Below are 16,122 nucleotides of genomic sequence, written 5' to 3'. Positions count from 1 at the left end.
GTAAGAGGTGACATTACAGAAATATGTAAGATTATGCATGGCATGAAGTGGATAGAACAAGTACAGCTGGTACCTATCTGAAATGTAGATTTGCATTGTGCTAAAGTGGCTACTTAAGTGTCAACAAATACCTTTACCAGACACTACATGAATGTGGAAAAAACTGCCTTGGGTCAGGCAACATTTGGCCAGAGGGCCCTCCTACATTAATTTTATTATCTAATATTACAGATTGCAGTCTAGGCCCCACCCTAGTTGGGATTAGCTGTTGCATGTCCCAATCTGATAGTGTTTTCACCACAAGCCGAAATAGTATGGTTGGTACCTACCTGAAACATAGGTTTCCAATGTGGTGCATCCTACTTAATTGACTGCAATATAAGCTGTTCAGCTTTACCTTCATGGCAATACAGTGGTACGTCGGTTTAAGAACAGTCCTGTATAAGAACAATTCGGTTTACAAACGCCACAAAACTGGAAATAGTGTCCTGGTTTGAGAACTTTCCCTCGGTCTAAGAACGGAATCCGAATGGTGGAAGGGTACTGGCGGCGGGAGGCCTCATTAGGGAAAGTACGCCTCGGTTTAAGAACAGTTTCGATTTAAGAACGGACTTCCGGAATGGATTAAGTTCATAAACAGAGGTACTTAGCATCCCTTCTTCTATAATATTGGGAAGCAGGTTTGTGCTGTTCCTGTTGCTGTATAACCACTTGAAGGTTTCAGTGTTGCTGCTGTCCTTTAAGACATCCCCAGCATTATGACTTGAAATCATAAGCTCAAAGTCACATAGTCTACAATGCCCACTGAGGAAATCAGAGACCCCAGGTGGGAGCTATTTTGAGCACACGTTCCCCTGTTACAAGATCACTAGCAATTGCAGAGGTTGATGGCAGGCAATTTTGGATGCTACAAATAAAGTGCATAACAGAATGAGCAAGTGACTTGCACTTCCTGTGTAATATAAAAGTCAGAAAATTCTCATGTCTCCTATGCAGTAAGATGCAAGAGTTCCAGCTCACTTACAGCTTACATAAGCACCACCAAAACAAAAACAGAAAACTAGAGCGTCTTCTTTCTATGCTTGTTTGTAATGTCCTAATCTACTGTGTGATAACTCCAAAATGAAACAAGTTTTACTCTTCTGCAGCCCACATTAGCTAAATGATTATGTCAGCAGCTGGAAGGAAACAACTTTCCTGATCACTACCAGCTGGGAGGTTTGTCCCATTAATTTGTAAACACAGCAGGAAAAATCAATTCTGCCCCACCCACCCACACATTCAACAACAGAAGCCAGAACATTGAAATTTTTTCTCACCAAGATATGAGTGCAATGAAGCTACTTCTCGTTTTGACAAGGAAGTGACCAGGGGGGGGGGGGACGATGACTCTGAAGTGACTGCAAGTTTAACACCCAGAAGAAACAAAAATTAGAGCTTAAAGGGTCTCAATGTTTTTCTAAAACACGTTACAAAATTGGACAAGCGGAGTCCTGAGGTTTGGGGCCTATATATGCTCTCCAGAGGAGTTTCTCTCCAAGAAAGAGAAAAATCAAAACATCTGCTAGACATTGGTGGAAAACCAAGTACTGTACTGTACAGTATTAATTGTCCACACCCCTGAAAGTTAGTGACAGGAATTAGCAGTATTTCATGGGTTGGCTAAACAGAGGAATTACAGGATTACCGAACGTTACAAGCCCATCTGCAAGAATAGAATGCCTACAATTTAGCTCACAGCCGGATTAACCACCAGGCAAAACTATTATATTAATATAATGTTGCTATGTGTTCAAAACACAAAGCTGCCTAGTTTTTCTAAGTGGCCACTATGCTTTATAATATGCACTTAAGCACAGTACACAGGAAGTAGGTTGCTAAGTGCTACAGTGCGCGATAAAATTAAGGGATCTGTATGTGTGATTTAAGATGCTCATTTTGAAGAATTAGCCTTGAACATAATGGCTCCCATTTACATGAGCCTAATCAGCTTCCTTCTTCCACCTGCTCTGCGTGCAAAATACTCGTGTGTTTAAACCTCTCAGTAATTGATGTCCATTTTCTCCACAGGATCTGAAGGTAGAGTTTGAATGGAAGACAGACAGATGCACCCCTCACACACCCTCTGTCTTCAACGGAGAACCAAACCCCAAACAAAGCAATAGCTAAAGCCAACCTTTCCAAGAACATCCTGTGTTACTACAACACTGAGCAAACTATTTCCCTTTGAAACTCCTAAAATGTATGTGACACAACAAAATTGTTACAGAAATTGTAAGTTCTGTTTTGGCAAAGGGTGCATGTTTTACTTGCTTCGAGAAAAGAATATCCACCTCTTACTAATCCACAAAACTGTTAGCTAGTCATGTGAGGGATAGTGCGCATCATCAGTGATATGAGAAAGAAAGAAAGAAAGAAAGAAACCAGGTATTGCTTCCTGTTTCATCTAACACAGAAACTACAGATCCCCCCCCCTTCCTTTTAAAAACTTGCCTCCTATGGTGTGATTGCACAGTGCTGACACACACACACACACACACACAGAGAGAGAGAGAGAGAGAGAGAGAGAGAGAGAGAGAGAGAGAGAGAGAGAGAGAATTGAAGGGTGGGAAGAAACTTAGATGTCAAGCTGCATAATATCCAGTGGACCAGCTATCCAGAAAAACAAGTTGGCTAGGAACCAAACAAAAAGATTTCATGATCGCTAGCAAATCCTGATACCACATCATTTCCTTGTTCAAATTATAGGCTGCCCTCTAGCTCTTTCTAAACAAAACAAAAATCCTCGTTATCTTTTTGTTTGTTTGTTTAACTGTGCATTTTAGCTAGGCTCAACTTTGCAAAACAGAAACATCTCTAAGGGTTGTGTGGGTGGGGGACACACACAACACTTTTGATTAAATCTTGAGAGGAGCTCAGGCAAACCTACAGGGTTCTCCTTCAAGATCTCAGCTGAAACTCATCAGTCATTTGTTTCAATGGTGCTTGTGCTGGCAAACATCCAAGTAAAATTGTGCCTTTAGATGAAGGTGCAATTTGATACGGGGAAGAATACAGATTTTCTTTCGGGCTCCACAGACTTATTTTTAGCAAACTAACAAGCCGTATGTAAACGTTACCACTTTCCTCTTGAGGCAGCACTTCGCTCATGTCATTTATAGGAGTGGTTCAACTGGACAAAAAAGTTCACTGGCTAAATATTTTCCATTGATGATCATCTTCTAACCGCTGGCAGAGTCCTTCCAGCTAGTGAAAAATCCTCACACATTTGGCTATTTCAGAGCACTCCCTCGCTAGCCAACGCTTATTGCACATTTGGGAAGCGCCGAAGGAATAGGGATGGGGAGGAGAGGGTGTAATTAGCTTCACTTGTAAAATGTTTGCCATAGTTGTAATGCTGACTGATGGGAAGCCTTTGGGGGGAGCCTAATAGATTTCAGGACATTGTCCCTTGCAGATAATAAAGTGTGTGTGTTTCAGGGTGGAGAAATTGGTAAGTGGATACTACTTCCCACCACAAGCCCATATGGATGTAATCAAGCGCAAGGGTGGCAGCTGGGGCCAATAACAGTCACCTGCAGTCGAGGGACACGAGGGGCTTGGGGATCGGTTTTTAATGCTAATTTCCCCCTGCAAAACAATGAGCTAGAAAGAGCAAAGTAACAGACGAGATGGGATGAATAGAGACCCGCTAGAACAATAGCTGCACCTGGTGTTAGGAGCAGAGGAACAGAGCTGGCACGCGTCAACAGCACAGGGCACATCTGTTACCCTCACAAAGTAGCCCATCCCCCCCCCTTCTCCACCAGCCTGCGAAAGCCATATGAGGCCTTTAAATATTCACAGCTTGCCGTACAAGCAACAAGTTTGAGTTCTTTCAAAGGCTCCAGTGGTCCCTTTCTCTGTCTAGCCTACCAGAGTGCGCCAAATGACAGAAGGCGATCACAATTCACCTCACAGAACAGGGCAAAGAGACCAGTTGAAAAAGCAAGGGAAAGTCAGATTAAGTTAAACGGAAAGCCCAAAAGCCTGCGAATCAAGTCGATTCCATGGTGTGCAGGATGCGCAGGGTTTTTCAGGATATCACAGGTTTTGTCTCTCGACCCCACCCCACACAAATCTGTGCCATTACCCAAGCAACAGAGTGAGATAGCAGAACTCTGCCCAATATGTGCCATTTCTAAAAGACTCGCTTCATATTTGGGAAGACAATCACCTACTGCCTGGGGGCCGGATGCGGCCCAATCGCCTTCTAAATCCGGCCCGCGGACGGTCCAGGAATGAGCATGTTTTTACATGAGTAGAATGTGTCCTTTTATTTAAAATGCATCTCTGGGTTATTTGTGGGGCATAGGAATTCGTTCATATTTTCCCCAAAAATATAGTCCGCCCCCCCACAAGGTCTGAGGGACAGTGGACCGGCCCCCTGCTGAAAAAGTTTGCTAACCCCCTGAGTCCTACTGAGTTATCGTTAACTTGCAAAAGGACTTGGCAGCACAACTGGACTGAAAATACATATATATATATATAAACATGTTCAGCAAATATGCCACTCAGAGCAAGAGCCTTTAGTGAGGCAAATGTACAAAGCAAGGGAAAGTCCACAAAAGCACCCTTCAGAAACTTCTTTCCTGGTAGGTCTATGCTACAGTCAGGAGGCTATGAGATCTTGGGAGCATAGCTACTATCGTTAAAAGCAGAAGTGGGAATGTTTCGAGATTCAGCTCAGAAACCCACACCCATAACCTATATTTAAATCCACTTCATCTCAGAATAGCAGAAAACTTATTCTCTGGACAGACCATCAAAGCTTTATCCAATTCCCTTTCATATGGTATGGAGATTCGAGAGGGAGAAGTCACTGCCACATCTAGCCTTTGAGAAACATGAAATATGTTAATATTTAACTTGTGGTAAAGTTAAAATATTTGTAGTGACTGAGAAAAACTAGTTCCTAGCAGTTCCTTTTTTCTTGTTGCCTTTTATTCAACTTCTAGGATGACTGAATCAGTACAGTTGGCGAAGTCATTTTTTCCTATTTAGCCTCAAAGGTAGTTTCTGAATGGATCATACCTTCCATTGCTGAAAGAGTGAAAAATGTAGCTGCCCAGAATGGCCCAGAAAGGTGACCCAGTCAAAAGAAACCACCTTCCTTATCCAAGGACAGCCTTCCCCACCCTGATGCTCTCCATAAGTTTTGAACCACAGCTCACATCTGGGCTGTTGTGGGCCAAACATCTGGAGGGTACCAAATTAGTGAAGGCTACCATATACAATGCAGTTGGCGCTGTGGGTTAAACCTTCTGCTGATCAGAAGGTCAGCGGTTCAAATCCCTGCAACAGGGTGAGCTCTCGTTGCTCGGTCCCAGCTCCTGCCAACCTAGCAGTTTGAAAGCACCTCAAAGTTCAAGTAGATAAATAGGTTCTGCTCCAGCAGGAAGGTAAATAGCGTTTCCGTGTGCTGCTCTGGTTCTCCAGAAGCGGCTTAGTCATGCTGGCCACATGACCTGGAAACTGTACGCCGGCTCCCTCGGCCAATAATGCGAGATGAGCGCTGCAACCCCAGAGTCGGTCACGACTGGACCTAATGGTCAGGGGTCCCTTTACCTTTACCATATACAAATCCAAATTTAGCATGAAGCAATGTATTTCAATAATCATGTCTTAGAAGCTGTCGTTGCCCTCCATCAAAATTACATCTGCATTTTTTTAAACATTAAAATTTCAGATCAAGGGAAGGGAACTCTTTAAGCTTGACTTCAGGTACAGAAGTACCCCAAACTGGTAATATGATTGCACTTGCAAGAAATGAATTAGCATTGGATTCCAATTATTGAGTACTAACATCAACAATTTTAGGCAACCCAGGTAGTATTCAATACTACTCAGAGTAGACCCATTGAAGTTAATGAGCATGACTAACATTCATTATTTTCAATGTGTCTACTCTGCATAGGATTTAGCTGAATACCAACCACCCTAAGTCATCATGAAGTCGGATAACTTTACAATTACTGGGCTGTGTAATTTCAAAAAAATTGTTTGACAGCTTTAACAGTATCAATTCAGAATTCAACCTATTTCTCAATGTTTAACCTCTCATCCCCACCCCCACCCCGCAAGCAGGTGGCAAAATATCTGCAAACCAACAGACATGACACTTCTTGCATTTACAGAAGATTCACACCAATGTAAACTTGAATTAGGCTACAAACAACTTGAAAATGAATAGGAACAAAATTCAACTTTGAGTCTTTTGATATTCACCTGTACAGAGCTAATAGCATACAATAATATGGTGTTTATGATCAGTGGACTTTGGGTTACTAAATGATATTTGTCAAACAATTAGATCTGCAGAGGGAAAGGGGGCATTAGAACAACAAAAGCCACATTAGTAAGTTCTTTACAATGAGAAGTATTCATGCTGCAGCTTTTACAGTAAGAAAAATACTCAGGTCTCTTTGTTGAACTGCATTCTCGCAATTGAGCAACAGTTCTTGGCTTACTTTAATCCAGGGATGGGGAACCCTTTTCAGCTTGAAGAACACATTCCCTTCTGCACAACCTTCTGGGGGCGATATGCCACTGGTCAGCGGGGCCAGAGGCAAAAGTGCACAGAGAAATGAATGTGAATCATACTTTTGTACAGTTATGCTAGTTTTGATACACCCTCATGCATCCAAGCACCCATGAAGTGTTATCAGAGTTCATGGACACATTCCCACCATGCAAAAACATCAAGAAGGGTGAAAGCAGGGCCAATGAGACATGTGGCCTAGAGAGACCAGAAGGACCACATCTCTCTTCTTATGTTATTCAAAACAGAGCTTGAGGTCTTCCTTCTCTGAAGTCTAGCCTTTCAAGTTACCGAAATTCTTCTCAAAGCTACTGAGAAGCTCTCTTTCAATAGCTTGGGTGTCTGGAAATTCTAAAAGCAGCTTTACGCTCTTCACGTAAGAATGAGACCACCAGTCCTATGGTCAAAAACTTGCTGAAGGACCTCAACTCGAGTACTGTATTCATATCGGAAGATATTATCTATGGGTAGACCAACATGTTTCAGTCACATGGCTTTCTACAGGGACTTTCTAGTAAATTACATTCATCCAACCCCCTAACTCTCATTGTATCTCCTCAAGATGACACTCTTATCAAACTCCTGATGCTAGATTAGGAATAGCACACCACACACGGAGACACACACAATAAACTACTGCTGCTTTCTCTATATAGCATCACACTTCCAAGGAGCTCATTAGCAACACTGACCACTGAATGAGCCTCTGAGGAAAGCAAGCTAGACACACATGGAAGATGAGCGCCCACAAGACATACTATGTCATGAAGCAACACCCACTATGTTTTTTGTATGTGCATTACTGATGAGAAAAAGCAACACTGCCTACTTCTGTAAACTATTTCTTAGCAGCACACTAACAGAGATTGAAAAAAAGGACCAAAAATGAGGTGGGAGCAAAGGGTAAACTCACAGGTGCAGTCATTTCTTTCAGCTCTGCATAACCACAACTAAGCAGAAGAGAAAGCTTGCTCAAGTCCCTATGTTTTCAGGTTTAGGAAAGCAAATGTTGTTTGGGATGCGAGCATAGGCATTGTTATAATGCAGTATGTCAGATTGGGGGATTTGACTGTTAGCACTGAACACATGCATAGTACTACCGGTATTTATCACTTTGCTACCGTGTTTCTCATATTATAAGACACGTCTTATATTTATTTTTTCCTCAAAAAAACACACTATGGCTTATTTTCAAGGGATGTCTTATTTTTTTCCTCCTCCTCCTGCCGCGGCCAGCATTGCTGCTGCTCCTATCACTATGTCTTATTTTCGGGGTATGGCTTATATTCCTTGAATGCTTAAAAATCCTGCTATGGCTTATTTTATGGGGATGCCTTAAAATATGAGAAACAGGGTAAAAGGGGAAGCCCCACCATTTCGCATGAACCAAACAAAAGCAAGTGGGAATTAGGGAATAAACCTGCCTTGGTCTAGGTGTCCCGAGGGACGAATGCACATCTTTAAACCTTTCCAGTCTGATTTCTTAAGTAACTGGGTGAAGCATTTAATGGAAGCACAGAAAAATAAAAACGATAGTGAGTCAAAAGAGTTTGAATCCTGTACACAAAAAACAAAACAATAATTTAGGGCAAACAATAATTTGGCACTTCCTGGGTACGCAAAACAGAATCCAAGGTTCTGTAGCGACCCATTACACACAAATATACCTTGACAATGAAGACTTTCATAATGAGTGCACACTGCTGCACCATAAACTGCACCAAAGAGTTAGACACCGGCAGCATTAACTGCTGCTTTTTCCAGGAGAGGGAGTGTGTTAAGTGTACACAAGCCTGACAGGAATGCAAACAGAACAGTATGCATTTTTTTTAAAAAATAACAGCATTAAAAATTATTTGAAATGAAAACTGGAATTCACTGCTTGAGTTTATCCCATTACTGAACGACTGTCATTTTTATGCAAATATTTAAAAAACAGAATTCTTGCAGTGGAAAGTCTACGGCATCATATAAATTTTTTTTTAAAAAAAACAACAACATCCCATTACATTATGAAGCTAGCATCCTTCCTAAGAAATAATGTTTCCTCATGACAAAAGAAAGATACGGCATTTGCACTGCTATTTCTCTCGGCTGTGAAAATCCATGTAGCAAATCTGCTCATCTAATGAAGTTTTGACACAGCAGAGGCACTGCAGTCAAACTGAGGGTTGGTTAGGGAGCGGGGAGGGAGCTGTAGCAAAGTACTGCATCTGTTAACATTTTCTCTTGCATGCACACACACACATAGGCACCAACCTAATGAATAAAATTGTGCTTCTGGTGCAATTTTGGCCACAAAACAGCTTTAAAAAAATCCCAGTAAAACTGACATCAGAACAGCCTTCTTTAAGATGAGTATTATTTAGAGGAGCTCACTTACCGTAGGCACCCAAAGGCCAAACAAGAACAACCAGGCTGCTGTCCAAAAGACGCCCGATTTCTTTAAAATATAAATAAAAACGGGTCTTCTTTTGCAGCTCCTAATCTTCAAGCTGAGTCTGTGACAAACCTTCCTTCTCTTTTCATTAGCTGGACATGTGTCAGCTTCCTCACATCTGCGATTTCTCACTGACTGGAGCCGCCTGTCTGATTCCAGAGAAACACAGATGGATCCCAGATGGGAAGGTCCTGCCAAACAGACCAGCTCTTTACCTTGCCAGAATACCCAGATATGCGCTCTCTCTCTCTCTCTCGCTCTCACACCCGTCTCTCTCTCTCTCTCTAGCTCTCCCTCCGCCTCCCTGTCACTTGCTCTCTGTTACCAGGACTCTCTGCCAGCTGATGTCACTAAGTACACACCTACTAGTGGCTTTCACATTAAGTCTGACATTAATATGTTAAAGACTTGTAATTTGTTTATAGCCAACAGGAGGAAAAACTCAGCGTAGTGCTAAAACTATCCAAGGACAACCCTGGTGAGTAACGGCAACCGCGATGGCACTGCATGTCCAGCGGGACTGACCATGTCAAAAGCCTCACATTTATCCTCCTCCAGCGCTTGCCTTTTATGAAACATGCGCACTGGAGACTAATATACTATGTCATAAGCTTCCTTGGGCCAAATGGAGTGGTCATCTCAATGGGTAGCAAGAGAGCACAAGGTTGTTGTTTTTGCTAAGTGTGGCCCAATGAATGCAAGGGATAGGATTTATGTCACATTACTATGCAGAACACAAACGAATACAAAAAGCCAATCAAGTGAATATGGAACCCCATCACTGCGCTTGCGCTTGTATGACCTGCACCCGGCAGTGGCCACTTGTGATTAATGGCCATGAGATAGTGTAATCAAACATCTAGAGAGGGACAATTCCTTTTAGCAGTGCAACAGCCACTCCCAATCTCTACATTGTGCAAATTCCATTTTTTTAAAAAAAAAGCCTTCCCCCTTAATTTTGCCAAATATGCCCTTTTCTGAATAAATCAGACCTTGCCTCCTCCTTTCATGCCCTAGTTACCGGTAACTCTGCGCTTGATTATCTTAATGCACTCTACATGGGGCTGCTCCATAAAGTATTCTGAAACTTCAACTGGCACAGAATGCTGCCCACAGGTTGCTGCACAGCCTTAGGTGGTCAGAACGTATTAATTTGACCCCTCATCAGGTGTTCCTTAAACTATCTGGACAGCACATTGGCAGCTCCCACCACCCCTGACTTACCGAGTGGGAAGATATGAAGGAAGATTATCAGTGCATTCTGAGAGTCCTTACAGTCCTCCCCACATACCAAGAAATCTGCATTAATCACAATTCCCCCATCATTTAACTGAATGTGTTTAGTATAGGTGGGGTATAAAGGGGGCTTCTAACTTGGGCAATTATTTCAGGAATCTGACAAAATGGGCCCCGTCTGTTGAAAGCTTATGCCATCATCTATTTATCTATGCTAAATCTCTAAAGCTACTACAAGACGTTGTTGTTGTTGTTGTTGTTGTTGTTGTTGTTGTTGTTGTAATAGACCACTCTGGTTGTCCTCCAAACCTCTCACCAGAATACTGAAGTGTTCATTGAAAGCTTCATCTTTTCAGTATTTATTTATTATTTATTAACTGCATTTGGAGAAATTGTTTGATAAAATTAGCACATTAATTTTCTGAAGCTTTCCAACAGCATGTAAAAAACTTCCCTGTAAACTGTCTCTCATATCTTAGCCACAGGGTCTGCAACAATACAAAATGTGGCATGTGTTATCAATTAGAAAGCAGCAAGGGGAGAGAATGATAGGTTTCTGATGTTACAGGAGTGCTAAACTAGATCTCGAATCCCCAACACAGGAAGTGCATGTTTATAAGGCAAGCATTCTCACAAGCTGGAAGGAATGATCAAAGGAGGGGGAAAGCCAGTAAGAAGTCACATGGTTTTAAGTTATGCAAGTGTGCTTCAGATGGCAGCCTCAGAAAAGCCTTCAATTAATTGCCTAGTGGTTCTTGAACTGTTGCAGAAAATGTGTCATGAATGAGAATGATTTGGCCTCCATATTTTTAAAGATGTATGCCAATGCTTTAAAAGTAGGTGTTTAAAATTCCCAGAGTCAAAATCATTTTACTGGGTGCCAAAGAGATTTCCAAAAGCTAAACCAGAGCTCTTAAAAACCCTGTGGAGAAGCAGAAAGTGAAACAAACTCCAACAAGGTAGCAATATCCCCAAGTTCTAGCGATCCCAATATACAGTACGTGGCATGGGGCTGAAATACTGCATTCTGTTATCTGCATTCACACACCAGTATAAACAGGAGACATTAGCACTAGCACTCCGTACCTTGGATGGGAGAAATAGTATTCCCTGATAAAATTCAGTGCTGTTAAGAATACAGTGTGAGAAAAATGATTAAGATAATATTCTAACTCAAAAAGCACACATTAGTTATTGCTGTTGTAAACTGCATGTGAATATTTAATAATCCCATCCTCATTCTCATTTTCTGACACAAGTATTATTATATTCTTACACATATATGAAAAAACTATGAAGTTGCAACAAACTAAGAATCTATATTAGTTGGATTACTCAACCAAACTGGGAAGTATCTTGCTCCTTATTGAATAGCTTAAATAGCTACCCCATCCAACAGTTGCTTCAGCCAGCATAGAGCTGTAATAAAGCATTTGCATCTGTTGAATTTCTGCCTGCCTGGCAGGTGTTGAGGGTTCCTGAGCAATGTCAGAAGAAAACTGTGCCCGTCGAAATGGGATGGGCTCATCTCCTTCATGACAGCGGATTCTTTGGGCTGCTTCACATACTCCTTTTTTCAAACGAACCTATAAATTACTAGACGTTTTAATTTGAGCACACACATGCACACACTGGGAAATACATGCGTCTTGCAGATAGATACACTCATAGCTTAGCTGGTAGTGGCCACAGCCTTCAAAAACAATTATGTGAGTTTACCCTTCCCTTTAAAGATTCACTTACTTGATTACCACAGGCTCTTTTAGTGAATAAATGTTCTGAGTGTATGGCAAGAATGGGGAGCCTGTGGCCCCTTCAGATACTGCCTTGCTTGTTGGGACTGGTGGGGATTGGAGTCCAGCAGTTTTCTGAAATGCTGTTCCCCATCTATGGTGTATGGCAGGCACGTCCAACAGGTAGATCGTGATCTACTGGTAGATCACTGGAAATCTGTGGTAGATCACTGGCTCCCCCCCCCCAAGAAGCTCAACAACTTTGACCTGAACCCAAAAAACTGGGGTAGATCACTGCCAGTTTTTTACTGTGAGTAGATCACAGTCTCTTGGGACAGGTAGGTAGCCGTGTTGGTCTGAGTCGAAGCAAAATAAAAAAATTCATCAACAGCCGTTAACAGCCATCCACAGGTTTACCACTCCCATCAGCCCATCACCCATTCCCACCCACCCCCACCACCCTCTGTATATATATAAGGGTCTGACACTTCTGTTTCCAGTGTATCTATAGAAGTGTGCATGCACACGAAAGCTCATACCAAAATAAAAACTTAGTTGGTCTTTAAGGTGCTACTGAAAGAATTTTTTTAGTCTCTTGGGAGTTGGTCACCCCTGGTGTATGGCATTGCTTAGTTGCACTAGCATCAATGTTCCTCATCTATAAAATAGTAATTATTACTTGGTTGGTTACCTGTGATCACATCTTTATGTTCTCCTGGTGATGTTAAGTGTTCCTGATCTGCAGCAACTCAGAAATGAGTTTGTACTTGTTATAGCAAGGTTTCCCCAATTTATGGATTACAAGGTACAGGAATCCATTGTAATCAGCTCTCCCTCCCTCCTCCAGATGCCGTTTTTTGGAACCGGTTCCAATTGGCTGATCCTAGAGTTCTAGTTTGAAAAACAAAAGGTAGATCCTACAAGCTTGAGGTTGGTCTGATTCAGTCCTAAACGGTTATCCTCATCAGCAAACCTCCCACAGAGGAAACAGATTTAGGGCATTCTGCATGTGAACATCAGGGTCTTTTCCAGGGAGTCTTCTCTTTGGCCACCTCATGAGAAGAGAAGACTCCCTGGAAAAGACCCTGATGTTGGGAAAGATGAAGGGCACAAGGAGAAGGGGACGACAGAGGACAAGATGGTTGGACAGTGTTCTCGAAGATACCAACATGAGTTTGACCAAACTGCGGGAGGCAGTAGAAGACAGGAGTGCCTGGCGTGCTATGGTCCATGGGGTCACGAAGAGTCGGACACGACTAAACGACTAAACAACAACAACAAGCATGTGAACTTTCTAACACAGCAAGCTTTTGACAGGGGAAAAATGAAGCAGGAAACCAACTTGGAGGAGGAGCAGCCAATGCCAGGATTTTGCAACCCAGACAGCAACAGCTCAGTGGAAAGAAATAATACTGCCTGCAATGACCAGGAAAAAGCTTTGAAGCTGTTTTATTTTCTTCATGTAAGAAATTTCCATGCAACAAGCTAGGAAAACCAAAGTTTTGAGCACAGAAGACTATTCATATCTGCATCCTTTATGTGGTTTCTGAGTTTTAGGCCAGAATTTCTGTACCTATCACAGGCCATTTACACAATTTCCACAGAAGTTGAACTTGTGCTGACTTTTGTTGACTGTGATGTTGTCATACAACCCTTCCCCTTTTGTTGCTAGCTTTACCGTGGAAAGAGGTCTCTAACTATTAGCATTTATCAAAATGCTGCCACTGGCATGGAGTTTTTTTAGGAAGGCAATAGCAAACACTCATTGGACCTCTTCCCAGCACTTTGCCTAGCATGGGCTTGTCCTTTGCCCTCCCATGCTATGGACAGGAGTACAGATCCATATCACTTTAATAGGGAAGTGATAGAGACCACCTTCCTGGCTGATGATCTTTAAATACACCTTTATTACCCTCTTTCTTTGGAATGCAAGAATCATTAGTCCTCTTTGGGCAAACACAATGGGGCAAGCATGCAAACTCCATCTCCAGAGACCCTGGCCATTCTAGTTGCACTTCAGACCTTCCTGTGTCGAGAGAGGGGGTGTGAAGGAGGGTTTTAAGAGCACTGGGGTAAACATGTTTAGAAGCCTCATTGTGACAGTGAACCCCCACAAACACGAACCCCCGCAAACACAGGGAGGTCTGAAGTAGAACTGGGTCATGTAAGGGATAGCTTCTCCTCACTTTCTGCCCACAAATAGAAAACATTGCCCACAAATGGTTCGCTGTGAAAGACCAGACGTATTTTCTGCCCTTCGGTGCCTGGGGAAATAACTTCTATTCAGTAGGAATACCTCAGATTAGAAGACCTATACAGGCATAATTACTCAGTATGCATGAGTCAGCATGCTATTAATATGTTAATACCAGAACAGCAGCAGTTAAGAGGGAAAAAGGCTGCAACCCTATGCAATTAAGAGTATATCCTAACTTCAAGTAAGCATGCAATGAAATCCATGCCCCATTGATTTTAACAGACTCAGACAGTGTGCAATGTAGCTGAATACTCTTGACACTTTTACAAGCTGCTGTCAGACTGTTTCTTAAGCAATCTGATTTAGAGATGCAGGGTCAATTTTGCATGGTAAGATAGCTACCAGTACTGCTCTCCTTATAGCATAAGCTCAAGTAGGTCTCTCCTTTATAACTTTTGTGAGTATTTAAACAACATAAATCAAACGACTAAACAACAACAACAAAATCAATGCTGAGGGGGCATTTTCACACTTCTGACCCTGATCCAGCAGCTAAAGAATAATTTGCTACACAAACTGACCTCTTCAAAAAGACTCCTGCTCTGTACAATAGTTGGGACCATCTTGCAGTAAGGGTTCTACATACAAATAAAGCACACGTGTTCAGACAGCAATTTCACCCCTTCTGAACAAAACCCCTGAATCGCCACCCAACACTACATTTCAGTTAAAATTTGGTAGGGCTACCGAAGGCCAAATAAGGTCTAATGAATAAATGCCAACTGACCCTCTCTCGCTGCAACCAGAACTGTGAAATGGGAAAATAATAATAATAATAATAATAATAATAATAATAATAATAATAATAATAGAAAAGAACAAAGTACTCCCCTTGAAAGCAGCAGTTTGGGACCCTATTCTAGAACCTGACTACCTCCAACATGTCTGTCTCACACCTCCAGGCATTGATTCAACATATGAAGAGTTTTAATTTGGAAATGGTCTGTCATACTGCTTAGGATATTAGATACCATCAATTAAACAGTTCACACTTGAAGTTTCAGCAAACAAATTAGATCATGTCAGCTGCAGGATATGGGGGAAGAAAGCAGCCACCTCCTGAACTATTACAGTGGTACCTCTACTTACGAATTTAATGCGGTCCGAACGCACATTTGTAAGTCGAAAAAATTTGTAAGTCAAAGCAACCCTATCTAAAAATTCGTAAGTAGAAAAAATCCTATCTAAACTGCATCCAAGATGGCAGACGGAGCTCCATTCGTAAGTAGAAACATTCGTAAGTAGAGGTACCACTGTACTTGAAAAAGAGAAATATTAAAAATTGCAACCTGAATTAGATATTTATGTTCTACCCTTCTGTCCAATAAGGATCCCCAAGGAAAAAAATATTGTCACCAATTAAAAAATAAGTCAGCCAACAATACAACAGCAGAAAAAGCAAAAACAAAAAAACTGATGACCTGTAAAACTAACCACACATTAAATAATTACAGTATTGGGTTGTATCCAACTAAGTTTTACTCAGAGTAAACCAACTGAAATTGATTAACTTGTCACGCGCATTAATTGCAACAAGTCTACTTCAAATATGACTGAAACTAAATATAAATCACTGGTCCTAAACATCCTCTGAAATAGCAGTAATGTCTAAAACTTAGCACAGAGGGAACCAAACAGCTCCACAAAGGGAGGATTTGCAGAGCCTAGGTGCCACTATCAAAAAGGCCTCAACTTCCAAGGACATTTACTCTATTTCAGATAATCCAAGGGAGATAAAAACAGGGCCTCTTTTGTTGACCTCACAGCAAGTAGGAAAGTTCATTTCATCAGACCTGCATGCATATTATTCATGTAGATATATGAATAACCAATCTTCTACAACCCTTTTCAGTGTACGCTTAAAACACTATTTAGG

The 16,122-nt window shown here is 41.7% G+C and overlaps 1 protein-coding gene across 9 annotated transcripts in view; it reads right to left on the bottom strand.

The window, feature by feature from the left end:
- CBFA2T2 (CBFA2/RUNX1 partner transcriptional co-repressor 2) overlaps positions 1-16,122 on the bottom strand; it is a 70,760-nt gene that overhangs the window by 36,643 nt on the left and 17,995 nt on the right. The window contains exon 1 of one of the 9 annotated variants that reach the window (XM_088674518.1): positions 330-694. The exons of the other annotated variants lie outside the window; for them this stretch is intronic. The gene's annotated coding sequence lies outside the window, so the exon portion shown is untranslated. Of the gene's footprint in view, positions 1-329; positions 695-16,122 lie in introns of those variants that run through there. 9 annotated transcript variants of the gene reach the window in all.

This window comes from Zootoca vivipara, chromosome 7 (genome assembly GCF_965207765.1).
Source record: "Zootoca vivipara chromosome 7, rZooViv2.hap1.1, whole genome shotgun sequence".
NCBI classification, from domain to species: domain Eukaryota; kingdom Metazoa; phylum Chordata; class Lepidosauria; order Squamata; family Lacertidae; genus Zootoca; species Zootoca vivipara.
Note: the sequence above shows the minus strand (reverse complement) of the source record. Positions and strands in the feature narration are given on the sequence as shown.